Source organism: Taudactylus pleione, unplaced genomic scaffold, assembly GCF_031769625.1.
Source record: "Taudactylus pleione unplaced genomic scaffold, aTauple2 ptg000934l, whole genome shotgun sequence".
In the NCBI taxonomy this organism is placed as follows: Eukaryota; Metazoa; Chordata; class Amphibia; order Anura; family Myobatrachidae; genus Taudactylus; species Taudactylus pleione.
The window spans coordinates 1202039-1228963 of record NW_028285335.1 but is presented as its reverse complement, the minus strand read 5'-3'; the positions used below and the strand labels follow the sequence as shown (position 1 = coordinate 1228963).

At 46.1% G+C, this 26925-nt stretch overlaps 1 protein-coding gene across 5 annotated transcripts in view; it reads left to right on the top strand.

Annotated features, from left to right (window-relative positions):
• The window catches only part of FOXP1 (forkhead box P1), an 801632-nt gene that overhangs the window by 457506 nt on the left and 317201 nt on the right, over positions 1–26925 (top strand). For all 5 annotated transcript variants that reach the window (XM_088459772.1, XM_088459768.1, XM_088459769.1 and 2 more), the window contains one exon: positions 5280–5416. The gene's annotated coding sequence lies outside the window, so the exon portion shown is untranslated. The remainder of the gene's footprint in view (positions 1–5279; positions 5417–26925) is intronic.

The window sequence follows — 26925 nt, the reverse complement described above, 5'->3', positions numbered from 1 at the left end:
CCCCCCCTTTACTAGCACCTGTGAAAAACTATTAAGTTGATCGTGAGCATCCACTATTTTGTATTGCGGTGTGAGTGAAGATGTTGAAAGCATCATTGTGGCGCAGTTGTCATTCAATTATCATGTGGGCAGGGAAAAGCCTATAATGACACCATTGTCATCAACATGAGGGCATGTGGTGGCATTCGTACCAAGTGGAGGTCTGACGGCATGGTCTGCTGCTCCACCAAGTGGATGTCTGAGGGACGGGATGTAGTCAGGATGCCGGCGGTCAAAATGCTGACTGCCAGACTCCCGACACTGAAAGCCTGGCATGGGACTAAAGATAGGCGTCTAAATACAGACACCTATCATTAGTCCCACGCCGAAATCCCGACGCCCGGCATACCGAACAAGGCTAGCCCAGCGTCACGAGCTGTTAGCCGTCGGGGGGAGGGTTAGGTTTAGGCACCCCTGGGGGGATGTAGGGTTAGGCACCCTCCTGGGAGGGTTAGGTTCAGGCTAGGGGAAGGGGTTGTTAGGGTGTTGGGAGGGGAACTTAGGGCTAGGCACCAACCCCTGAGTCTTAGGGTTAGGCACCCCCAAGGGAGGGTTAGGGGAAGGTTAAATATACTTACCAGCGGCGTCTGGATTTTCATGTGTCAGGCTTCCAGGGACGGGATTTGAACCGTCAGCTTTTAAGCCGTTGGTATTTCTTACCCAACTCCTGAGGGGCACCTGGTGAAGCATTTGGAGTAGGGATTACCATCGATGAACCAGATGGTTTCCCTCCATCGATGGTAAAGCATAAATCAACAAGGTGTCGAGTCACTGAGTATAGCTCTGTCCCCCACGAAGTCCCGCCCCCAGGTTCTGATTAGCCCACGGGCCAGTCAATCAGAAAACAGGAATGACCATTGGTTGGCGAAACCATCGATGGTCACCCATTTCATAGTTGGTCACCATTGATGGTCACTTGATTGCCATCGATGGTTACCACACCACTGGCTATCCCTAATATGGAGCATGTGTGGGGCATTCTGGGGTGAGTGATGTGGGCGTGCTAATATCCTTTGCAGTTTTGAAATAATAATTTTTTTAACGTTTACATATATTTTTGTTTATTTTATTTCTCCCCCTTCTACAAAGGGAAACTACAATAGTGGATATATTATGATTGATGTGGCTTTAAAGCAAAAGGAAGCAACCTATGACTGCTGTTCTGGAACTACAATGTGCAGCATCACAGGGTATGCTGGTACTTGTAGCTCTACAGTAGCTAGAGAACCACAGATTGTTTGTCCTGCTTAGCATGTCATGTGCGTGATTGTATTTGCTTGATGTCTACCATTGATCTGTCCCCTCCACCCATCCACCTATCTAATTATAGCTATACAAACACACAGGTGACGCAGAACCTTTTCATAATCAGAGATGTCAATCATAGCTTCTTGACTTCAATGGGTGATTGGCTGTTCTGCCTCCCAGGAGCTTTTTGTGGGTGTACAGGCATGATGGCACTGGACTTCGAGGAGGGATTGAATGCCTCGGCGGTTACACGTCACCACCAGCCCAGCTGGTATTTGCTGCTTTGGTAAACAAGCCCACTTGCTTGTTCCTTCCTACTGGTGGCGGTCTTTCTAAAGCTGTGTGTACCGATGTGTGTACTCAGTGATGGAACTACGCGATGTAACAATATATCGCACCCGCCAAACACACTACACGAACCGGTGTGCTGTAGCTAGATACATGCTGCATGTAGCAGCTTGGCGCCATTCATTGCGCTGTACCATCTGCTACGCAGCACAGCAGATGGGCCTTGAGAGGAACGACCGCCATGCACCCGCCATCGGTCGCACACACTCTGGACCTCATTCAGACCCGCTCGCAAGTGCCTGAGCACTCGCAAGCAGGTCGATGTTTGGCAGTGCGCACGCGCAGCGGCTGCACTGCGCGTGCGCAAGCCCCGAAGCGAGAGAGAAATTCTCTCACTCCGTGGCTCACTACAAAAGGGGCGGCTGTCGATGTTGATCGACAGCTCGTCCCGTTTTGTAGGCGTGGCGGGGGGTGGCTTCACAAACGGAGGCGTTCCCAAGCCATCGCCTGCCGTTTGTGGGCGGCCCCACTGACATCACCAGTGATGTCAGTGGGAGAGCTTCCGGCTCTATTAGTGCCGAAAGCTCTCTGGGGCTTGCGGCAGACGAGACCCACCATCATCCTGGCCGCTCGTTAAAGCTGTGGGTGGTAACCCACAGCCAAGCGAGCGGCCAAGAGGCCGGATCATTTTTTAGATGCGACCGCCCTCATTCAGAGCGAGTGCTTGCATTTTGCGAGCAGCTCTGAATGAGGTTCTCTATATACGATCCACATGATATATGGCTCCTATCCCCATCGGAACGATATACAGTATGATATATCTTCTAGTGTGCACCCAGCTTAAGAAGCGCTAGGAGCTGTGTGATATGGAGAACAAATAGTATTTTCAGTACTCGGCATTATAGATTGTTGAGCTTATGTTCTGGAGAACAGGAGCAGTCAGAAGATCTTGGATGAACAATACATTGTTGTTTGTGTGCGTGGAAGAGGAGGGCGGGGTCCTTACAGGGAACTTTTTGACATGAGGGAACGTGTTAGATTTATAGGTGTTTACTATACGGAGTTCTGTATTGCAAACAAAAGTATTATCTGAAAACAAATAAGGAGAAACGCTCCTACGTTATATTACAGCCTTCTATAAAATGTGCAGTGAATACTGGAGACATCTAATTACTAACAGAAGTGGGGACTCTAGTAAATATTCTCTCTTTATACAGGTAAAGTGACATTTTATTACTGACAATCACGGGATGATCCCATTGATTAAAATGTACGTGCTGTCCACAAACCACGGAGGCAGCATATTTGTGGGCCAAGTCAATGTTCCTAACAGTGCAGCCCAGTACCTCGTTAATGGCGTAATAATAGTTTAGCCACAAAATGGCCGTCTATGCGGTGTGTGGGCTACTGGTCTGCTTGCATCCATCCATCGTAGAAAGGAGCAGTGTGTTGTGGGGCTATTAAGGGCCTCACGTGATGTACCAGGCTATGCGCACCACCCACAAGACAAGTAGAGAACCTGTTGTGGAATGGGATCTTTAAATGGTCATGAATGGGTGGATTTTGCGTGTACTTGAAAGAGTTCTTTACTGTTAGTAACTCTTATCATGTCGACTGAGTCTCTTGTTCCAGTTTATTGTGGTAAATGCACATGTGTGTTTTTAAAATAAGAAAATATAAATGTGCTTATATATAAATAAAACATCAGGTCCCATTTTGTACTTTGCAGAATATACGTCATTCTGCACATGTTCCTGGGCGTGCAATATTAGGCATACTTACCACCTTTTCAGGAACCCTTTCCGGGAGCAGCCGGAGAGGAGCTGCTGCTGCTCCGCTTCGGGGGGTGGGGCCTGACTATAGCCGTCAATAGGCCCCACCCCCTTTACAAGAAAAGGCTGCCATTCGCGGTCCATGTGGAGGGGGCAGGGCTAAATTTGGCCCCTCCCTACGGACCCGCAAATTTCACTTGACTAGGAAGAGGGCGGGATTTGTGGGGAGGTTACCTGAAAAATTGGGAGCCTCCCGCGACTCCTGCGAGAGTAGGCATGTATGACATTAGGTGCTATTAATTGTGTTAAATAAATGCTCTGTATGTCACAAGTCCTGTCTATTGGTGTCCCTGTCACTTTTCTTGACTCGTTTTCATGATAATTATTATATCCATTATTTATATGACGCCACAAGTGTTGCGCAGCGCCTTACACAGTACCTAAACAAATGAACAGAACAGGTAAACGATGACTTACAGTACAATACAATGCAGGACAAGGACATGGTTTATACACATTGCTGGATTAGCGATCACAACACTCAAATAAGCAACAGGGTGTCAGCAACCAAGTGTTAGGTGCCCTTGTGTGGAGTAAGGAGTAGATGAAACCATAAGTAAGGAGAAGCTCATGAGGGAAGAGGGTCCTGCTTGTGAGAGCTTACATTCTAAAGGGGCGGGGAGGGGGGTCCCACCTATGCCTCGCTCTGTTACTAGATAATGTCGCTGTCATTTCCCACTGTGACTTGTGTGCCGTCCTAATGGTTGTAGCCAACACTGGTATCTGTTCTGGTTATTAGGACAATTTGATTGTGATCTAATGATATCAGAGCATTTCATTAAGGGGCTTCCCCGCACTGCCGGCTCCAAGGGTCGGAGCACCCTGTGCCGTCTCCTAATAGGGCACCCTTACGACGCGCGCGACCGAAAATGGGAGCGGGGCCTAATTGCCATAGGACACGCCCCCTAAATGCCGTTATTTGGAGTCGTGCCCGCATGGCACGCCTCCAAATAACGTCAAGCTGGGGGGAGCCTCGCTAGCTGAGCTTCCCCCAGCCCCCCTCCCGTCACTGAACAGATGCCGTGCGTATGTGCGCAGCATCTATTCAGACTCCGGTGGCGGTGGAGGTCGCTAACCTCCCGATTTGACCACCCGTGGGCCAGTACTGTCCCGCTGTTGGGGAGGGGGGCGCACTGGTCGAACACCCCTAGAGCCGGTCCTGCTTCCACGGACAAACAGCACTAGAACAGTGTTTGCTTACTTGCGCACATTGGCCTCTCCTTTACAAGGGTGGGGACTCTGCCACTAGAAAACATGCATATAAAAGGATCAAGCAAAACAGAAAGGCTTCCCCTGTAGGGACAGTTTTTATGTGGAATGTTTGTTACAAGGATGAGACAGGTGTTATCGGAGCAGCGACGACATACATCCCAGATTAACCCTTCCCTGTTCTTATACTGAAAATAAGCATCGGTGATTATAGTGCGACATCCTTGTGGCGATCTAGGTCTCTTAATTACTATTTTTTAACAGTATAGAGCTGTATTAATGAAAGCACAAAAAGACCTGAAAACGGGTGTTTTTACACTAAAGTGCTGCGGATTTTGCAGACGATTATTGTGGCGGTACATGTACGGCTTGTGCGATACTCTCTGTATAGTTATAACATAAGATAGTGAGTTATGATCTATTATTCGTTTTCAATGGCAAAGTATCTTTGATTTCAGTTCTTTTGCGCCGTTGCAACCTGATAGGACGATGCTAGATATTGGGGGTTTTGAGGAATGTACTATGCTGGCGCCATGTTATTGCTAAGATGCGGACTCTAGTTGCCATTAGGATATACACAGATAATGTCATTCTTTAACTGGCTTGTAGTCTGTTATTTTTGTATCATGCTTCTTATACTGTTTTGTGTCTTCTATTATACAGTGTTGCTGCTGATGGACTCATGCGGCTATCGGCCATGGTAACGGTCTGATGATAGATAGCATGGTGCTGTGATCGCAGAAGAAGCAGCCATTAAACAGACCAAAGGTTTCCTGCGTCCTGAAAACCAAAGCTACCAGGTAGGGGCTTCAGACAGATGAACTGATGCTTGGGCAGCGGTGGTTCTTCTCTCCGTGGCTGCACGTTGCTGGTTCCACTGGTTCCCAACGTATTGGGATGTGGTCCCGGTGGTACTTAAGCCCTGGTACGAAGCTTAGTGGGGTCATAGCAGTTAACCTTTGATGCCCCAGATCGAGTTGCAATTGTATCCCATACTTTAGCCAACCAGAACATGTTCACAACACAAAGGGAACAGAGCCAACTGCAAAAATATATATATGACACTAAGCTCACACACATATTATGTGATACATCGGAAGCGGATGCAGAGAAATCACGGGGAAAATGGAGTCCTGTGCATGCAGAATCTACTCAGCGCATTTGAGGGGGTGCTCATATACGAACTGCATGCAGCCCTGCCCTCTTTTAAACCGCCCCTGACTTGATAAAATATGAATGTCTGTTTTCACCTCATGCCCACAGGGTCCATTTGGGATCCACATGATTGTTGTTTTTTTTTTTGCTTTAAACACTCTGTAACCCTGTCTTGCAAATTGGGGGTGGGGTTCCTCCCTCTTGGCACTGCCTGCCTTCCTGGTGAATGCTAGCGGCACTGGGCCTGATCCTGACCTGGACGCAAAGCGCCTACCAGCGCGGATACACGCGGCAGCCAAATTTACCAGCTTACGCTAATGTGAGTATTCACACGGCTTCACGCGTACGGCCGCAACGGCGTCTGTTTTTCAGACCTCCGCCGTCGCCAGTGGTACGTGCACTTACACCGACCCCATACTGGCTGCAAAAGACCCATGAGAAACAGGCGACACTTCTCTGTACACACGCCTCCACCTAGCACGAAAGTCCCGACTACACGCCCACGACGCCACCACGAGATAGCCCGCAAGGTAGCTGCTCAGCTGCTGCCCAGAAATGCCTGTTTTACAGACGGAGCGATCAGGTCGCGCACGAAGTGACCCGGACGCTCGCATCTTCCGTCAATGTGCGCATATGTACGGTGCAGCATGCGACCAGTCTGCGATCGTTTCTTTGCGGCAAATTGCAGCCTGCAAATATTCGCGGGATGCGCACGCTTTAGAATTTGCGTCTCACTTAGGAACAGATCTACTGTGTCTTGGAGGGTATGCAGTCGGGATGCCGACTGTCTAAATGCCAACCATCGGCATCCTGACTGTCTAATCCCAGCAAGGGTCTAATGACAGGCGTCGAAATCCCTACGCCTGTCATTTTACCTACGAAGGGAGCCCGACGCCTGGCATCCCGATCGAAGGTAAGCTGGGCGTGGACAGCCGCGGCAGGGGGAGGGTTAGTTTAGGGGCTCCCGGGGGGGAACTAGGGTTAGACTAGGGGAAGGGGGGTTAGGCACCCATGGGGGGAGGTTAGGGATAGGCACCCCGCCCGGGAGACTTAGGTTTAGGCATGCGCCCGGCGGTATTTCATACCGATCCCGTCTTGAAGGGCACACAAGTGGGGTGCCGAATGTGTGCTCTCACCCCTCTGTCAGCTGGGTGGAGAGTGGGGCATAACACAATCATTTCTTGCCAAGTTGTGTATGCAGCAAACAGTTAACAGGATTTCTGAGATCCTATTTATTATTATTATTATTATTATTATTATTATTAGTAGTAGTAGTATTATTATTACTAATAGGACACTGAGTAATTCCAAGTTGGTAACTGCACATTACTGTTTATAAGCAAACATGGCACTGTGTAAACAAGAAGTTCTGGTCTGTAAACCAGTTTGATTTCATGGTGGTCAGCAGCTGATGCATGTAATTTACAACCTTTTCTGCCTCTCTGAATGTCAGGAGAATGACTGTTTGTTTGTCTTAAGTTCTTCCCGGCTGTTTATTTTGTGATACATTTGCCTGTCGACCTTGCCTTTCCCGAGAGTGGCCCCACTCCCCGCCCATGTGCTGTTTACTCTAGTCCTGCCCTGAGTGTCACCTACAAATCTGTTGATTATTCTACCTGGTTAATGTTAAATTGCTCTTGCAAGTTTGGTGTGTTTGTTCATAAACACCGATGCTGGACCTCTTGTTTACCGTACCCATGACAGCAATCACTTATTAAACAAATATTGCATTGTTTTCGGGGTGTGAGACGCGCTTTATCCGGAAAGGTCTGGAAGAAACTTAAAGGCTTTACATTTTTTTATTTTCTTTCCTGATCAAAGTAGAAAAAAAAATTGGGGGTAGGGTTTTGTCCCTGGAACATGGTTAAAATACAAATAATTTAATTTATATTTCTTATCTCGACATTCAGTGGAGGGGCTAGGGAGATATTGCGCCTGTGTTTTACCTCTAATACTTTTATTTCCTCGCTACATATAAAGTTGCTTTACCTTAAGGCCCTCAGTAACTCCCGTATTTACTTAATACAATATATGCAATATACCCTAGCATTATTTTTAATAAATAGCTACGGTCTAACATCTACTATGCTAAATCGTTTCTTTCATAAATATCCACTTTGTGTGTTCTACAAGCCTCTATGTGAAATTAGGCCCATCATCTTGACAGCATGACGGTGACCAGACCCCCAGCTGGCCACACGGTTGGCCATAAATTCTAAGTATTCAAATTTTATTTCTATTTTCTTCACAAAATGATGCAATTATTATACTTTTGTGTGTTTAAGGAGAGATTGGGGCCGATAGCGTGGGGGGATGTACACGCCCACAGGGCACTGGAAACACCCACACAGCAATAGCCACACCTCCTCGGCTTCTCACAATAGGTCCTTGATCATTTCCAGCCTCAATCCAGTGTGGCCCTTAATATGGCTTTGTTTCTTGTCCCAAATGAACTGAGCAGCTGAATATTGGCTCAGCGCTCGACATGGCAGCCCCCCACTCTGTATGATTGAGGAGTCCACTCTGAAAGCCCAAGTTATGCTATTGCTGCTATTATATAGGTTCACTCAGGTGCCATCTGGATGAATTAGGTATACAAGAACATACAGGCAGCGGCACTCAGAGATTTCTAAACGATGTAGATTAATTAAGTCTTATCAAAATGTTTGTGTGTATATATATATATATATATATATATATATATATGTGTGTGTGTGTGTATGTATATATATATATATATATATATATATATATATATATACACAGTGTACTGTATATATATATTATGAAAGAAGCACTGGCAAAGTGGTCAATGGCAGGTAAATTTGTCCTAGGTTTTTGCCCTATGTGTTCTAAAAAAAACCAGGAGAAGTCTGTTTTGTAAGCAGACCATAGTGTTGGCTTTTGGAAAAGCCGGTTTGGGTCCTGGGTGTGTGGATGTGAGGAGAGATAGGGCTCTATCCACAGGCCACTCCAGGTTTTGGGCCTTTCAGTCTGGTAACAGGCTCATTAAGGCTTGCAGCTGGAAATGGTTAATATAAGCATTGTTTGTTTGTGGCTGAGTTTCTCACACCTGGGAGAGCAGGCAGACTAGCCTGTTCAAAGACACTTGGTTACTTTCCTTGTAAGTACTGTGCACGTGTTTTGTTGATGGTGAGGGCAATAGGCCCTACCATTATTATAGAGAGGAAATCTGCTGTGTAGCTAGTGCCCAGCAGGGCTAGAACTTATGTTTTCTTTATGTTTATATTCATTTGGCACAATAAAGACTGGCGCCTACCAGTTTGTACAAGAACCCCAGACTTGTATCCTGTTTCTACGGCTGCTGTGTGTGTAAAGAGGGAGTCCATCTACCCCAGGAGAGGGACCACTATCCCAACTGTGTCACATTTGGTGGAGAATGCTGGCAATCACACTCTGAAGCTTGCAGCAAGAAAAAAATTTCCTTTAAAATTTAAAGGGAGAGACACGAAGTTGTGAAATCCAGGTAGGTGGCGGCAGCAGATGCTCAGAGAGGCCAGGTTCTGCTTTCAGCCTACCCCTAAAGACAACATGGAGGACATTGTTAAAGCCTTTTTTCCAAGCTACGGCAGCTCAGCAGGAAGCTACCAGAGCTCAGCAGGAATCCACCCAGGTGCAACTATTGGCCTTGGAGGCAGCCCAGAGGCAACAACAAGTCACCATCGACTAAACCCGGCTGGCCATAGTGGAAAACAGCCAGGCCAAAAAATAGGTGGTACAAGAGCTAGTAGTCCGGTCTGGATATGCTTCCCCTGCTCTTCTAACTAACACTCACACCATACGGGCCAGTCACTTTCTGCAAAAGATGACCCAGAGTGATGATATGGAGGCGTATCTTACAGCCTTTGAAAGAACCGCCGAAAGAGAGAAATGGCCTAAAGAGAAGTGGGCAAGTCTTGTGGCACCCTTCCTGTCTGGAGAACCACAAAAAGCATACTATGACTTGTGCCTGGCAGATGCGAAAGACTATGATAAACTAAAACAGGAGATCCTAACTCGCTTGGGAGTCACCACATTTGTTCGTGCCCAACTAATCCACTGCTGGGAGTTCCAAATGGAAAAGCCTCCACGCTCACAGATGCATGACCTTGTCCATCTAACCACAAAATGGCTACAGCCCGAGACACTGACAGGACCACAGATCGTGGAAAGAGTCATGATGGACCGGTATCTGCGATCGTTACCTGCAACTCTGCGCAAGTGGGTGAGCCATGCAGACCCTAAGTCCACAGACCAGTTAGTTGAACTGGTGGAGAGGTACGTGGTTGCTGAGGAGCTTATGAATGTGCCCCACCGAGCCCCGATGGCGCGTCGACGAACTCCCATTGACACTGGTAAGACTGTCCCAGGGGAGAACGGTACTGGGCGGTGGAATATACTCAAGACTGGGGGTGTGGAACCTGGAGATGGGCCAACCAGGCCAGGAAGGTTCCTACCCCATAAAAGATTCATTGTTTTCGGCCATATTGCGGCTAATTGTTCACTTACCTCTGAACCTATGCAATGTGATACAGCTCATGTCAACAGCAGGATGTCTTTCTTTGCACAACCAGCCTGCACTGCTGACCGGCAGGTTGAGACAGATAAGCACATGTGTATACTCACTGTAGAAGGCAACCGAGTAGAGGCTCTGTTAGATGCTGGTAGCCTGGTTACACTTATGAAAGCTGAACTGGTGAACCCCTTGAAGTGTAAGGGGAAAACTGTTGATGTGACCTGCATACATGGGGATACCCGGTATTATGTAACTGCAGAAGTGAACATAGAAACACCATGTGGTTCCGTAATAATCTGTGGGTTTGGTACAGGGCTTAATGTATGATGCAATATTGGGGAGAGACTTTGCTCACTTCTGGAAGTTGTGGGAAAGCAGATTTTGCACAGAGGTAAATAACCCTGATTCGTTTAAGAGGGTTACTGATGTAGTAGCAGAGTCAGAGATGTTCCCTTTTTCTAGTATGATTGGCGAACTAGAGAATGCATAGCGTGATGGTGGCTCGCCAAGTGGTGTGCCTCCCACTGAGGTGGGGAGTGTTATTGAGCCCGTGGACCGCCTGCCTGATCTTGAAGTCAGGAGAGAGGTCTTTGCCTTGGAGCAGTTGAATGACCCTACTCTGGTAAAAGCCAGGGAGAATGTTAATGTAATCAATGGTAAACCCATAGACCCCGATAGTCCATTGTCATATCCTCACATGGCAGTATGTCAGGATTTGTTTTATCAGGTGACTAAGACGAGGAAAGATATTGTGGAACAATTAATAGTTCCCAAAGCATACAGAAGAACAGTATTAGATCTGGCCCATGGTCATATAACGGCAGGACAATTGGGGGTAGAGAAAACTACTGAGCGAATTGTGCAGAGGTTTTTTTTGGCCCGGTGTCTATAAAGAGGTATGTGACTATTGTGCATCCTGCTCTGAATGTCAGTATCATGCTCCAAGGCCACATTTCAAAATTGCCTGGTTCTGTTACCCATTATTGAGGTTCCATTTGAAAGAATAGCTATGGATTTGGTTGGGCCATTAATGAAATCTGCCCGGGGCCATCAATATATTCTGGTGATAATGGATTATGCTACCCAGTACCCAGAAGCGATACCATTATGCAATACGTTAACCAAGACCATTGCTAGAGAATTAGTCCATGTCTTTAGCAGGTTTGGAATACCTAAGGAGATCCTGACTGACCAAGGTACCCCATTCATATAAAAAATCATGAAGGAGTTTTGCCGCCTGTTTAAAATTGACCAATTAAGAACCTCTGTGTACCATCCCCAGACCGATGGGCTAGTGGAGAGGTTTAATAAAACTTTAAAACACATGCTAAGGAAAATAGTGGACAAAGATGGTAGAGATTGGGATTACTTGTTACCTTATTTGATGTTGGCCATAAGAGAGGTTCCCCAATCCTCCACAGGGTTTTCCCCTTTTGATTTATTGTACGGGAGACATCCAGGGGGTTACTTGACATTGCCAAAGAGACATGGGAGGGGCAGTCCAGTCCGTATAAAACAGTTATTGAGCATGTTTCTCAAATGCAAGAAAGAATTGCTGCTGTGGTGCCGATAGTAAGAGAGCACTTGGAACAGGCCCAACAGGCACACAAGAGGGTATACAACCGCATAGCGCTCTTACGCAACTTTGCTCCTGGGGACAGAGTGTTGGTGTTGGTTCCCACAGTAGAAAGTAAACTTTTGGCTAAATGGCAAGGACCCTTTGAAATCTTAGAAAAAGTTGGGCAGTTCAATTATAAAGTTTACCAGCCGGGGAAAAGAAAGCCAGAACAGATATACCATGGAAATCTTATAAAACCCTGGAAGGATAGAGCAGCACTGTCAGCCATCCGAGCCCCTCCAGTAAACCCAGGGCCCATGGTACCCGAAGTGACAGTGGCAAAAACCCTGTCAGCCAGTCAACAGCAGGAAGTTAAGGAATTTCTGATCAGAAATAGGGTGCTGTTTTCTGACCTACCAGGGAAAACCACGTTCATCAAACATGACATAATCACTGACCCAGTGGTCAAGGTTAACCTAAAGCCCTATAGGTTACCAGAAGCCCAAAGAGAATCAGTGTCGAAGGAAATTAAAAAAAATCGTACAGTTGGGTGTAATTGAAGAATCGCATAGTGAGTGGTCAAGTCCCATTGTGCTCATTCCAAAACCCGACGGGAGTGTACGATTCTGCAATGACTTCCGGAAATTGAACAGTGTGTTGATGTTCGATGCCTACCCTATGCCTAGGGAGGACGAACTAATTGAAAGGCTGGGGACAGCCAGGTATTTAACTGCTCTTGACTTAAGCAAAGGGTATTGGCAGGTGCTGTTAACTGAGAACGCCAAAGAAAAGACAGCTTTTTCTGCACCAGAAGGGTTGTTTCAATACAAAATGTTGCCCTTTGGGCTCCATGGGGCACTTGCTTCCTTTCAAAGAATGATGGATAGGATTCTAAGGCCCCATAGACAGTATGCTGCTGCTTCTCTGGATGATGTGGTCATTCATAGTCCTGATTGGCAGTCTCACTTGCCCAGAGTACAAGCAGTGTTGGACTCCATCTATAAGGCAGGTTTGACAGCCAACCCAAAAAAGTGTTGTCTAGGGATGGAAGAAGTAAAATATCTTGGGTACACCATTGGCAGAGGTTTGATAAAGCCACAGCTCAATAAGATTGAGGCAATCCAAAACTGGCCACGACCCCTGAATAAAAAGCAGGTGAGAGCCTTCTTAGGGATCACTGGGTATTATAGGAGGTTTATACCCAATTTTGCCACCATTGCATTCCCACTGACTGACCTTACCAAAGGCAAACAGAAAGTCATGGTGGAATGGGGTTCTGAAGCAGAGAAGGCTTTCCAGGAGTTAAAATAGCGTTATGTACCCAACCAGTTCTGATGACCCCTGATTTTGACAGAGTTTGATGTACAAACTGATGCGTCAGATGTAGGCATCGGGGCGGTCCAGAGACTGTTGTATTCACATTTGGGAGTAACTCTGTGCCTGAGGTGTGTACAAAGCACGCCGGTGATGCGTTTTTGTGCGCAGCGGATCTGAGAAGTTATGCAAATGTCGCTGCTGTTATCGTCTGTACAGAGAGACCCACCACCGGCTTGCAGCTCGGACGGACGGGACATTGGTCACACCATCAGACCTCCCAGCAATCCTATGGTTTCTCAGAATGTCTGGCGCAAGTAAGATGCCGGGTCCAGAACCACTGCGTCAGAAGACACAGTCGCTGACGTTATGCCATCAGGGATGCCAGCTTCGGGAAGAACATCAGATTCCGGATGGGCAGTACAGTTGGAGCACCAATGGTGCCACCCACAAGGCACCACGCTCTGTTTGGCGGCACCGCTCGCACAGCCCTAGTTACGGCCCTGGCGACCTCATGCGCAGTCACACGTGTGCGTTCTGCGTTCAGGTCATTGTGCAGAATATGTGCGTGTTTGGAAGGCCGTGTTTTTATTGTTCTGTGTGTAATTATCTGGTATGTTTATTGTTTACAATGCTGATGCAATCTGCACACTGTCAGCACCTGTCACACAAAACTACTGTGTGTTCTCGTATTGTTTTGTAAACACAAACGGGGAACAACAGATTACAGCATCTGAATTATTTGCTTCCTATCTTGTATGTTTGGTTTGTACCAGACAGGACTTGCTCACATTATCTGATGATCTAACTGCAGATTTTATGCTGCCTATTATAAATAGTATTTTGTATGATTTCAGCTTGTTGTGTATACAGCATATCTGTAAACAAGGATTAAAAAAAAAAAAAGACTTCAAACAAAAAGTGCAGAAAGAGTTTTGCATTTTTATTGCATATAAGTTTAGTATTCAGCATACGTCAGCGTTTATTTGTGTTGAAGAGGATTGAAGTATTTGACACCTGGAGTAACATATTGCTACATGTATGGATGATATACATATATTAGGCTTAGCATCTGATCATGTATCCTGTTCTGTAGATTTATAGATTAGGTTTATTTTTAGTATGGTTTTACAATCCTTTCAATGACGGGATGGGCTGTTCAGTGTCGCTTTCTCTCCTGATGTTACCTGACCTTTCAACTTCATTTATGCCCAACCCTTAATTTCAGTGCTCCATATATTTTGTATTATGCTGATTAAGAGTTTATTTTCCTTCGCGTTTGAAATGTGCAGCTGGTAGACACTTCTATGGTATGAAACAGTTCAATTGTAGGAATAGGGACAGATGAGACAATTGAAGGAAGGGCGGCCACGGTCACTTGTATTTGAACAGGGTGGTTTGACTGGAGTATATTAGCTACGATAAACTGCAAGACCCGAGAGAACGGAATATAACTGAGTAGCATCCGGACCTCGGTGTCAATGTTTTGGTGGTGTGGAGAATCTCACATGTGGATCTTGGCTCTTATAACAGGGCTTGCCTGTATGTTATACCTGCCACAATTGTTTTTTATATTTTGTAAACCTGTTCAGTATTGGTCAACTTTTTTTTATTGTCGTCAATATATTGACCATTTATTCTGTCTACATTCCTTACTTGCTAGTCACTGGCATCTTTGTTAGTTATGGATTACAACCTTGGAAACTAGTATTTACCTGAAGATTCATTATTGACTTCTCCCTTTTCTTCTCCCCCCCACAACCAATCTCTTGCCCTATTCTGTTGGTTCCAGGCCTGCAATATCGCTCGAATCGGTCCTTTCCTCTCCCAGTATGCCACTAAGCTGATCATCTCTCTTCTTGACTACTGCAACCTTCTCCTCACTGGACTCCTCTGCTCCCATCTTGCTCCTCTCCAATCTGTACACAACACTGCAGCTAGACTCCTCTTCCTGTCCCACCGATCCACATCTGCCTCCCCTCTCTGCAAAGCCCTTCACTGACTCCTCTTCCCCTATAGAACCCTCTTCAAACACCTAACTATCACGTATAAGTTCTCTCCAACTCCACAGCTCCCTACATCTCCAACCTCATTTCCTTACACACTCCCTCCCGCCCTCTTCAGTTGGCCAATAACCGTCGCCTTCCCTCCGCTCTGGTTACCACATCTCACTCCAGAATCCCAGATTTCTCCTACGCTGTCCCCCACCAATGGAACGTTCTTCCATGTTCCATCAGACTATTCCCAGCCTGCATTGCTTCAAATGGGCACTGAAAACCCACCTGTTCATTAAAGCAAATCCATCCACCACTTAGCCATGTCACAACGTAATCTACCTCGCCCTCTTACACCCTCCAATTCTCCCACTCCTTATTCCTGCCTTTATCTCCCCTTACGCTGGCTCACTCCGTTTGTATCCCCCCTCCTTTTAGACTGTAAGCTTCATGAGCCAGACCCTCCTCCTCCTCCCTGTTGTCATTACCTACCTCTCTTGCACACCAACTACACTCTACATCTCCTCCTTGGGCTCTCTGCTCCTGGACCCAACGCCTTCTTTGTTTTTGTTTCTTCAGACTACCTATACCCGTTATTTGCACCCACGTTAATAGGTACAGGTTTCAGCTTATGCTGAATATTCCCATTGCACCCCTTGCATCAGTGGCTGTGTTGGGTTTTGTAGTGCTATTTGTTACTTGTCTACTGTACTGTACTGCACTTTTACCCTTTACTGTCTTATTGTTTTGCCCTTTGTACAGATCACTTGTGGCGTAAAGTTTATTATTAATATTAATACTGTGCCCTCCTCCAACCCACTGGCTGCTACAGTGTCTGAGCTAGGGATGGGCATCAACCGACAATTGGTAATAACTATCAATGGTTTCCTCTTGATGGTAAATAGTCTCATCATCGCTGGGGGAGGTCCGATGGCAAAGTCCCATCGCTTTTCAGTGCTGCATATGCCCGGAAGCAGTCCCAGCTCATTTTCGAATGCGCAGACCTGAACCATCGATGGTATAACCATCAATGGTTTCCTTTGATAATTAAAGACCATTGATGGTTTACCCTTCAATGGCCATCCCTACTCTTACCTATAGGGGTAAATGTAATAGCCTGTAACTTGCAGGCATTGGTGAGTTCCCTGCGAGTCTGGCTGACACGGTCAGACTGGCCATCTGGCACTTTTGGTAAATGCCTGATGGGCCTGTCCAGTCTGAAAGCCTGACCAATCAGCTCCGCCTCCTGGCGCTTTGCTCGGCCGAGATACTGAGAGACGGGGGCATGCCAGGAGGGCAGGCCCACTGTTTTAACTGCGTCTCCGTAAGGCAAGGCCACACCCCTTTTGCGCAAACGGGAATGACAGGGCTATTCTAGCGCCTCAGTCTGTCCCTGCTGGCTGATGTTTTAAAGTAGCGATCATTAAAAAGGCAAAAAAACAACCTGGTTTTGCCTTTTCAAACCACTTGCCTGGCAAGGTCACATTGTTTGGAACTTTGCCAGGCTGTGTGTTACCGGACATGGTTACAAACAATGTGATCAGCCAGAAACACCCCCCTGGGGTCTGAGGGAAACTAATCCTCCCGGCCCCTCTGCATCCCTGCACCCTCCCCCCCGATTGGGCAGCCCAGCAGTACCCTCCACCTCCCTGCAGCCCCCGGGGAAATGTAAATGAACCAGACCTCAGCCCCCCAGTGTATACCCGGTGACCGCAGAGAGGAAAACATCGGTCAGACTCACCGGTAACGCGCTGATGCCTGCAATTTGCAGGCTATTACATTTACCTATTCGCCCCATTGTGTTGCTGGAAATTAGCAGAAGAATATTGACTGATTAACTGAAACAATTTTCCAAAGCACCTTCTGTATGCAAATGTAAAGCGAGAGAACGGCTACATATGAGAAACCCAAAATGTTATAAAAATGCTAGACATTGTTTGGGTGTAGAGCCCAACGGCCCCAGCTGGCACTGCCAACATGCTATTTACGGCAACAACATCTAGTGTTGGCCCCCCACACTTTGCAAATTTAAAGTTTATTTTAAAAAAGCTTAGGGGTGAATCCAATTGTCCGCGAAAGGTACGAGTTGCCATTGCCACTGCGCTTGAAACGCCAGCAACGGCACCTGAACTTGCAGCCCGCTCCGAGCTCAAATTCGCACAATTCTGTTCGGAGCCCTCTGGGTCTGCGAGCACTTTTGCTCCAGTGCCGGAAAGTGCGGCTGTTGACACGATAACTTGCATCTGTGAGATCATCGCGGCAAATTGGATTGAGCCCTTAAGCTGCGGTGGTAAACACTGGAGCGATGTCGGGCCGATTTGCCACTTCGTAATGACAAATCACCTACATCGCTCAGTGTGTACCGGCGATTGCGCGCTCCCGTGGTCGCTAGGTTTGATGTGCTGCACATCGACCCGAACGACATCGCTGGTGACCTATAATACGTTAATGAAGGACGGAACAGTGGGCCTGATTCAGAGGCGCTCGCAAAAAGCGAGCGCTCGCTCTGAATCAGGGCGGGCGCTTGGTTTTTAAGTTGCGGCCTCTTGGCCGCTCGCATAGCTGTGCGAGCGCCCATGATGATGGTCGCGATGGTCAAGACCATCGCGACCATCAGGCTTGCGACGAGACCCTTGTGGTAGGGTCTCATGGCCGCAAGCCCCAGAGAGCTTTCGGCTCTAACAGTGATGTCAGTGAGGTCGCCCTCAAACAACAGGCGTTCGCTTCAGAAAGCCTCCGTTTGTGAAGCCACCCCCCGGACACGCCTACAAAAGGGGTCGAGCTGTCGTTCAACATAGACAGCCGCCCCTTTTGTAGTGAGACCCGGAGCGAGCGCTTTTTGCGCTCGCTCCGGGTCTCGCGCAGTGCGCACTGGACCACCAGCGACCCGGTTGCCAGTGCACAGCGCTTGCGACCGGGTCTGAATCAGGCCCTGTGTGCGTTCCGTTGTTCATTAACTAGTTCAAGTGTGGACGGGCAATCCCCATTCAAGGGCATTCGTTCCGATGTCGGCACGAATGCCCTTCACTCCAGTGTGCACCCAGCTTTAGAGGTGCAATGAGATAAGACTTATTTTGCCATTTGTCCAGCCAGCTCTTACTTGCAGTGGTGCAGTGGTTAAGGGTCCAGGATGAGCGGCACTGCTTGCCTTATATAATATATGTAAAACGTGTTTATAATAGTGATGATAGCTGTGTAGTGTCTGGCATTGTCACGCCATTCATATTACAGAAGAAAGAGCCGACAATTGATGGCAGTAGTGCTTTAGTGGCGTCCAGCCAAATAAATTCAACTTTTACTCCATCCGACTGAGGCCTGTGCCAAACGGACGTGTCTGCTATTACGCTGCGTGTTCTATAATATCTACACAGATACAGCACATTCCACGGGTTAGCAGGAAGATTTTACACATATTATGCAGCAGACTGAGGCTCTCCGGGAGCTGACTGGCTTTTGTAACACTATAAATACCAGTATGTCCAGATCAGTCTTTTCATATAAATAATGCAAATGTAAATCATCTAAAATAAATAAAAGGCAACATAATAGAATGGTAACCAGCTGCTGTAAAGAGTTATAAACATTGAACTGCAGCAAACCCAATAATACGATAGATAGATTCCTGTAAAAAGCTATGGTGGCTATTCAAATGATCCGTTCGCAAATTGCAGTCTGTTCACACCTCTAAGTCTGAACGAGCGAGCAAAACATACGCTCGTTTATTTGTTAAAAACGCCCCCTGGCCGCTCGCACCATACGTCATGTCCGCTATTTATTAGATTAATCGAGTACATCGACCAGCGTATGAACTGCTCGCTATTCTTGTGGTTGGTTTTTGCTACCACAATCTTGCGAGCAGTTCTGGCTATAAAATAACCTAGTGACGTGGTCAATGACGCTGCTGTATTAATTATGCACACCCATAAAACGCCCGTTTTGACCTTTAAGCACGCCTGCGTTCGGATCTCCACTCCCCATTTTCAAGCACCTTCCCCTGTTACCACCCACATACGCCTCATTCTGTCACTCAAAATAGCAGGCATTCGCTATATTGCGAGCACATGAATTTCGGCCGCACTGACTGGTTCGCGCATGCGTATAACGATCCGTACGCATGCGCAGATGTGCGAACATCGCTCGGAACGAGCGTACTGCCGCTAGCGAGTGGCTCTGAATGAGGGCCAATATTTGAAACATGTTAAAAGTGCTAAATGATTTTCTTTGGGACAGTAAGTTACATCTATAATGTTATCCAATATTTAATTGACTTTTTTTTTTTTTAGGGTACAGGCCCCACTGGTTTTTGTAGAAAAAAATTATCGCACCAATTTTTTTTTCCCGATTTGGATAGCGCGAGAATCGGGAGCACGCATATACGCGTTAATCAAAAATTGCCCGCGATAGACGCTTTAAGTTTTACAGCAAAAATCTTGCGGCCAGTTGAAAACAGTGTATAAAACCAAAGTGTTTATAATTTCTCTTTCATTTAAAATAATAATAATAAAAACAAAAAACATTTGGGGGTATATATATATATATATATATATATATACATATGTGTGTGTGTGTGTGTGTGTGTATATATATATATATATATATATATGTATGGTGTGTGTGTGTATATATATATATATATATATATATATATATATATATATATATATATATATATATATATATATATATATGTAAACCCCCAAATGTTTATTAGTGGTCTCTCAATCTCCAGCATGCAGAACCCAATTACCACACAAATTGATAATGTCTTATAAAGCCAGTAGAAGTAGTAAGCACCATCACCGAGCACGTTAATTCCTCCATGTTAAATGACATTTCAGATTTTAGGTTCACGTCTAGACGATCTATACTGTAAAGCAGAGCTGATAGTGCATTAATCACCCCTTAACAACAGGTAATATGCATAATTTATGACGGTATAATGCTATCTTTTTGATATATATGATGGATAACGCTCAGTTTTCCCGTTGTGCTGCTGCTTAAAAATTATACCAAAAGGAAAATTAATGAGAAAGTAGATTTATGACTTTCATTTGTTTGTCAATTCAGAAATTAATTGGGTGTTAATTTCAGTAGTCCCTCATCAGGCCAGGTCTGTAGGATGTACGCTGCGCTTGGCGCTCGTGGAGCCCTGCCTCTCATTTTCTGCGGGTCACCAGCTTTGCATACATTAAAACAGCCCCGAGGCTTACGCTCTTGATTACTTCTTGAACTGCCATGTACGCCTTCCTGTTATAATTATGAAAATTCAGTACAGGGTAATAGTAACGGCACAAATCCCATTGTACATTTCATTTCACATGTCCAGATGCCCGTGTGTTTTTTTTTTTTTTTCTAGTGAGTGTTTTTTTGCTTGTATGCATTAAAATATAAATTGTATTTGCCTGTTTGTGCCTCAATTTCTTGTAATTGCTTTGTTGTTTTGTAGCAGATAGATATATAGATAGAATTATTTATATTTTCCATTCTGTTCCTTTTACTCTTTGTTGGAATGTTGTGTTGTAGGCTTTCTGTTATCTAAAGCTGGGTTCACACTTGTCGATATATCGTTCGATCGACAAACAATATAACGTGATTGGATCGGTGGGTGTGTACGCACGATATGTCTGTAAACGACGGCGTTCACAGAGCTATCAGGTCGGCCCTGCAGCACTGCCGATATAACTTGCAGATAGAATAGTACATCTGATTGTCTGACTTGCCCGTTCGCTGGCTGAAGAGTCCGCCGACACGGACGGACATCACAATTGGGGGGAGCAAATTTAAATGCCTGCCCAGTTGCGATGTCTGGCCAGACACCTCAAGCAACCGATTGGTAAGTGTGTATAGCTTACCAAATCGGCCGCACGGACGGCGCGGCGGCTGGTCGGACTCAAAGTCGGGCAAGTGTGTACCCAGCTTCGAATGAATAATAGTGGGGAAAAAAAAAATACAAAAACAAAATACTTGTATCGTTCTGTGGCCAGTCAGGCTAGTGACAGCTAGTATTGGATTGCTATAGCTTACAGCCCATTTGTACTAGATGCATTGTGTTATGTAGTTGGTAATACTGTACCTGGGAGTCGTATAGCTTGTACATGTCACATGCATAGGGTGTAGAAAGCAGTGGGGTAATGTTAAGATGCATCGGTTTGCCTTGTTTTATATGGAAAAAAGGCATTGGCTAGTTTACCGTGGGCAGTGGCAGCAGGGACGAATGATGTTTTGTGTCATAGGTTTGTTTTATATAGCTGTTGTATCACATCAGTACAGATACAGTATTAACATTATCCTTTATATAATATGTTAAACAGCGATTCACGGAGAATAGCTGACCATTTACATCAGCTCCTGCACCAATGGAGCTTACAGTCTGTCAATTTACTACACGTTAGCAAGGCATGAGGTACAGGAGACACCTTTTCGAGTTAACTGGGGGTAGCTCACATTACCTGCTCCCTCGTCTGTCTGAAAAATACAATGCAAATGCCAGGGCTAGTGGCTGCAGCATAGGCTGGCCATATCAAGCCTTTAATTCAGGACATATGTGACTTATTCAGGTTCTGTGGCTGCTTAATAGCAGGTGAAATGGAGACTTAAAGTCAGCCAGCCACAGAATCTGTGTATTTCAAGTGTGTCCTGAACTAATAGGATGGTATGGCAAGTATCTATCTATCTATCTCATATCTATCTATCTATCTATCTATCTATCTATCTATCTATCTCATATCTATCTATCTACCTATCTATCTATCTCATATCTATCTATCTATCTATCTATCTCATATCTACTGTATCTATCTCATTATCTATCTATCTATCTCATTATCTATCTATGTCTGTCTGTCTATCTCGTATCTATCTCTGTCTGTCTGTCTATTTGTCTATCTATCTTTCTCATATCTATCTCTATCTATCTCGTATCTATCTCATATCTACTGTAGCTATCTATCTATCTCTCGTATCTATCTATCTCTATCTATCTATCTATCTATCTATCTATCTATCTATCTATCTATCTATGTCAATCGTATGTATATAGACTTAAAGTAGCCCTATCCTTCTTTAAGGTCTAGCCTCCTCCTGTAAAAAGATCGATGAGTTGGGGGCAATTGCTCCCCCTTTGTATAGAATAGAGGAGCCTATTAGTAAGGCGTTAGAAGTGTCACAATTCCTAACACCTCTAGAAGTAGCTCTCATGATAAATGTCCTCAGCCATGATACCTGCCATAAAAGGAGCATGTTCTGCCTGAACGCCTTGCCCGTACACAGCACAATGTATGCATTCAGCATTCCACCAAAGCGCAGCTTCAGAATTCTTTTCTCGTAGGCATCGCTTCGGATGTTTTCTCCTCGGCGATTACACTCCTTGCCTTCTGTTGACATGGCTTCTCAGAACAGCAAAGATTTCATCCACTGTGAAGCTTCCTTGTATGCTTTGATACAGCTTAGTCTTGTGTTAAATTATTCAGAAATAATTATGGAACACGGTGTAGGTTATATGTTTTGATACAGCTCTGGGTATGGAATATAATTTCCAGTTATCAGACTAACAGTATGACATTAGCACAGATTCATGTGTGTGAAATTGATTTACCACTGAAAAATAGTGTGGTCAAATATCTAGTGTTGTTCCGAGTTAATAAGGTTTTTCATTAGTTTTGGTTGATGTAACCATATTTAAAGGTACAGATCCAGAACACAACACCGCCTAAAAACCAGATACTGTACCCGTGCTCACTCAGGTGTGTCATATGAAAGAGGGGGGGGGTGTTTATCAATACATCGGCACATTGCAAGGCAGCGACACGTCAGCCAAATTCGCATAGTTATTAGATTTCATTTACGGCACGCAAACGTATATTCCGCAGCGCTGTACTGCGTGTGTTTCTGTGCATCGCCAATGGGAGGAAGAGTCTATTGTGCTGAACAGATTCTCTACATTTGTACTTAATTAAAAAAAAAAAAGGACTTTCCCAACAAAATCTCATTCCAGCGCACAAATGTGATTAGAGAATTATGTCTAAGGAGTTCCAGATACGGCAATCAGCAGTAGCATACATGTGCTGTGTACAAGGGCGTAAAACTAGATTAGCAGGTGCAAAGTGTGGCGCAATTGATTTGTCAGTGGCCGACGGTGTTTTTTCATACTTACAGCAAAAATAGTGTTTAAATCTGTATGTGTCCTCTACGGGCCACTCATCGCCATCACCATCCATCCAATGAGATCTTGTTCTCTCATGTTTTTTGGCAATTGTCTTTTTATATATGTACTTGTGCTGGTATAAGGTCAGCTTTGCTCTTTACCTGTTTTACAACTCTGTCTTACTATTGGCATAATTGAATCACTGCAGTGTTCTCCCTGGCTGTTTTTTTGCGGGTGCACCACCCGGCAAGAAACAGCCTACCACCCAGCACGGAATCGGTATGAATTACCGCTGGACCCCTGGCCGGCGGTTCAAATTCCGACAGCGGCTGGCCGACAGAGGAGGAAATCCCGATCGTCCCTAGGTAAGTATAAACTAACCTATTTTTCCGCTAACCCTAACCCTCCTTTAGGGTGCCAAACCTAACCTCCCCCCCAAGTGCCTAACCCCAATCCCCCCTACCCCGCTGCCTAAACCTAAGTCCCCCCGTGGAGGTGCCTAACCCTAACTTCCCCCCGAGGGTGCCTAACCCTAACCCTCCCTCCCCCTAGCCTAACCCAACCTCCTAGGGGGTACCTAACCCAAAGTCCCCCCCGGGAGCCCTAAACCTAACACCTCCCCCTCCCCTGCGGCTGTCCACTGCGGCACCCGGCATCTGCTCGATCGGGATGCCGGGCGCCGGTCTCCCAGCGTCGGCAAAATGACAGGCGTCAAGATTTAGATGCCTGTCATTCATCCCTCGTCGGGATTAAATTGTCTGGAAGCCGGTGGCCGGCATTGCGTCCGCTTGCTTCCTAAACGTATACCCCCAGCACTTTAAGAGCCTGCAAGTGGGGACAGTATCTGGGAGCTGTATAAAAAGGACTTTTCATAATCTGATGACTGGGCCTCTAATAAGAAGAAGAGAATTATTATATAAAATGTTATTTAAAGTTTAAATCATTATAAGGTCAGGGTTTAAAAACATTTTATTATTGCGAAGGCCCCCACCCGGCTAATTCTTGATGCCACCCGGCTGGAAAACTTTTCTGAGGAGAACACTGCACTGTATGCCGCTGTTAAGGTGGGTATACACCTGAATGCACGACTTGTAATTTGGACAATTTTTCACCCAATTTCCTTTTGAGCCTTGAAGAAACTGTATTTAGCGTACACACTGTACAATCTCGCATACGACCAAACGATCTATCGTATGGTATGTTGGTATGCGATTTATCGTTGCTCTCGTACACACTACGATCACTGGCCTAAATTGGACCGACATATCCGGTTGGTCGTACGCACTAAACGATAGTCACCAAGTCGTATATACGAAATCGCCTGATGGGCCGCGGTGCACGTAATTGTGCGTACACCCTATACGATGTAGACGATTTGTTGTTCCAATACGGAAAATCGTCCTGATATTGTTCAGGTATATACCCGGCCTTAGGAAGATTATAGATGTTTGAATTGAAAAGCAGAGCTTGTTATCGTTCATTCTTTAATGCTGGGTGCACACTGGCCGATATATTGGCCAATCAATTGTTCGGCCAATATATCTGCCGGCCTTCGGCCAGTGGGTACAGACGATATGTCTGTGAACCACATTGTTCACAGACATATCGCATTGGTTGTGCTGCACAGCCGATAGATACGTCTGCAGACATATCTGTCCATCGGCAAGTGTGTATGGGCGGTCTGCATACTGCTTGTACACAGCAGCAGCCGCGGGGAGGGGGGAGGCCCCAACCCCGCCCGCCCCGCCTCCCTTCCAGCGGGACCCGAGGCTTCCGGATACATGTCAGTCGTTCGGTGTGTATGAACGACCATCATCTAAAGATATATCCGCAGATCACTCGATCTGCAGATATATCTTTCAGCTGTGTACCCACCTTAAGGGTTCTATTTATTTGGAGTCCGATGATAGCTTCCCCGTTGCTTTGCAGAACAGTCACAATAGTGGGGAGTAGGAAAAAAATGTTTTATTCATAATCTAAATCATCTTTTCCATTCTAAGTTGGACTACCAGTGTGTCCCCTAGCAATGATAACCTTGCCCAGAAAAAGGATTTTCTTCTTCGGGGGTCACAAAAGTGGATGTAGAGGTTCACAGCAGCACAAAGCATTTCAGGGGAGTGCTGATCTTTCGGGCTACAGTGGCCCATGTACTCCTGCCATTGTAAGCTAGGGTGGGGTAGTATTATAACAGTATTAGTACTGTGCCGCAGTGTCTCTCTGCAGCTGGGCGGCATACAGCCGTCCTTACAGTAGTCTGCCATTCCATTGGTGGCCATTACTTGGTATTTAGCATTCAAAGTGTCGGAAACCCACTGACGTTCTCCTGGAGCTCTGATTGATAGATAGCAGCAGCTATTCACCAATAAGACTGCTGGGAGAACTACCAGGGCTATGGAACATTTGCAAGTTACTGTCTAGTATGTGTTATGGTTTCCAAGATCAGTCAGGTCAGATCAGTCAGTCAGGTCAGATCAGTCAGGTCAGATCAGTCTATAGACCTGAGTGTGCACGGCTGTGGTGGCACCAATCACTAATGACCAGTTCCGGTACAGCAGGCACATATTCTGTTTCCTCATTTAGCCCAAAGCCCTTCACATTGTGAGGTTCATGTATCAAGCTGTGAAAAGAGCGAAGAAGTGGACCAGTGGACAAGTTGCCCATAGCAAACCAATCAGCATCTACCTATCATTTCATAGAATATATTTGATAAATGCTTCCTCAAATCTGATTGGTTTTTCTCCACTGTTCTACTTCTCCACACTTTTCACTGCTGGACACATCAGTCCCACATGTATGCTATAATCACGTGACGGTCACTGTAACAACAGCCGCTTCCAGGATACTTTCCTGAGTGCACGTGTTACTGGGACCCCTAGAAGTCCATGGTGGTACGTCTATAGAGACTTTCCTGATTATGGACGTATCCACATACCCCCCTTCAATTCTTGCCAAATAGCCCTATTTTATTACACCACAGACTCTGCGACAAGCGTATAATGTCTTTATATGCACACACTTATGGTCATCCTACTCCCTCACTAATTCTGTGACTGCAGCAGTGGTGTTGATGGCTCCCTCAGGCCTCATTCCCACTGGCTGTTTTCTTTGCATTAAAAACACATTGCAAATGCGTTACACTTGCAACAGGCTTTTCTGTCAGTTTGGAGGTAACTGGAGGCTTTCCCAGGGCATTTGGTTGCAGTAAATACAAGTAGCGAAACAAGATGCACTAAGGCCGGGATGTGCTAAAGGAAAAATGCGGTAAAAACCCTGTTTTCCAGGTTCTTACCGCATTTCTATATGTACTAAGCCCCGGCTGCACTTTTATTGGTGCAGAGGGTAACGCCAGAAAAACCTGGCGTTACCCTATAGAAGCCTATGGGCTTCTTACCACACCCGACGCTTCCCCGCCCCGCTGTCACCCAGCGCTGGCCCCCACTCACCTGCTCTCCATGATCCCCGGCCCGCAGTCCTCCTGGGTCCTCCGCCTCCTCCTAATCTTCCGGGTGCAGGGAGGAGGAGGAGGAGGAGCCCGGGGCTTCCTGCACAGGTGACCAGCAGGAAGCTCCCGGGGCTCGGAGTGGGCGGGGTCCCACGGAGACCCCGTCGACCGGCGTTGGCTGCTTCGC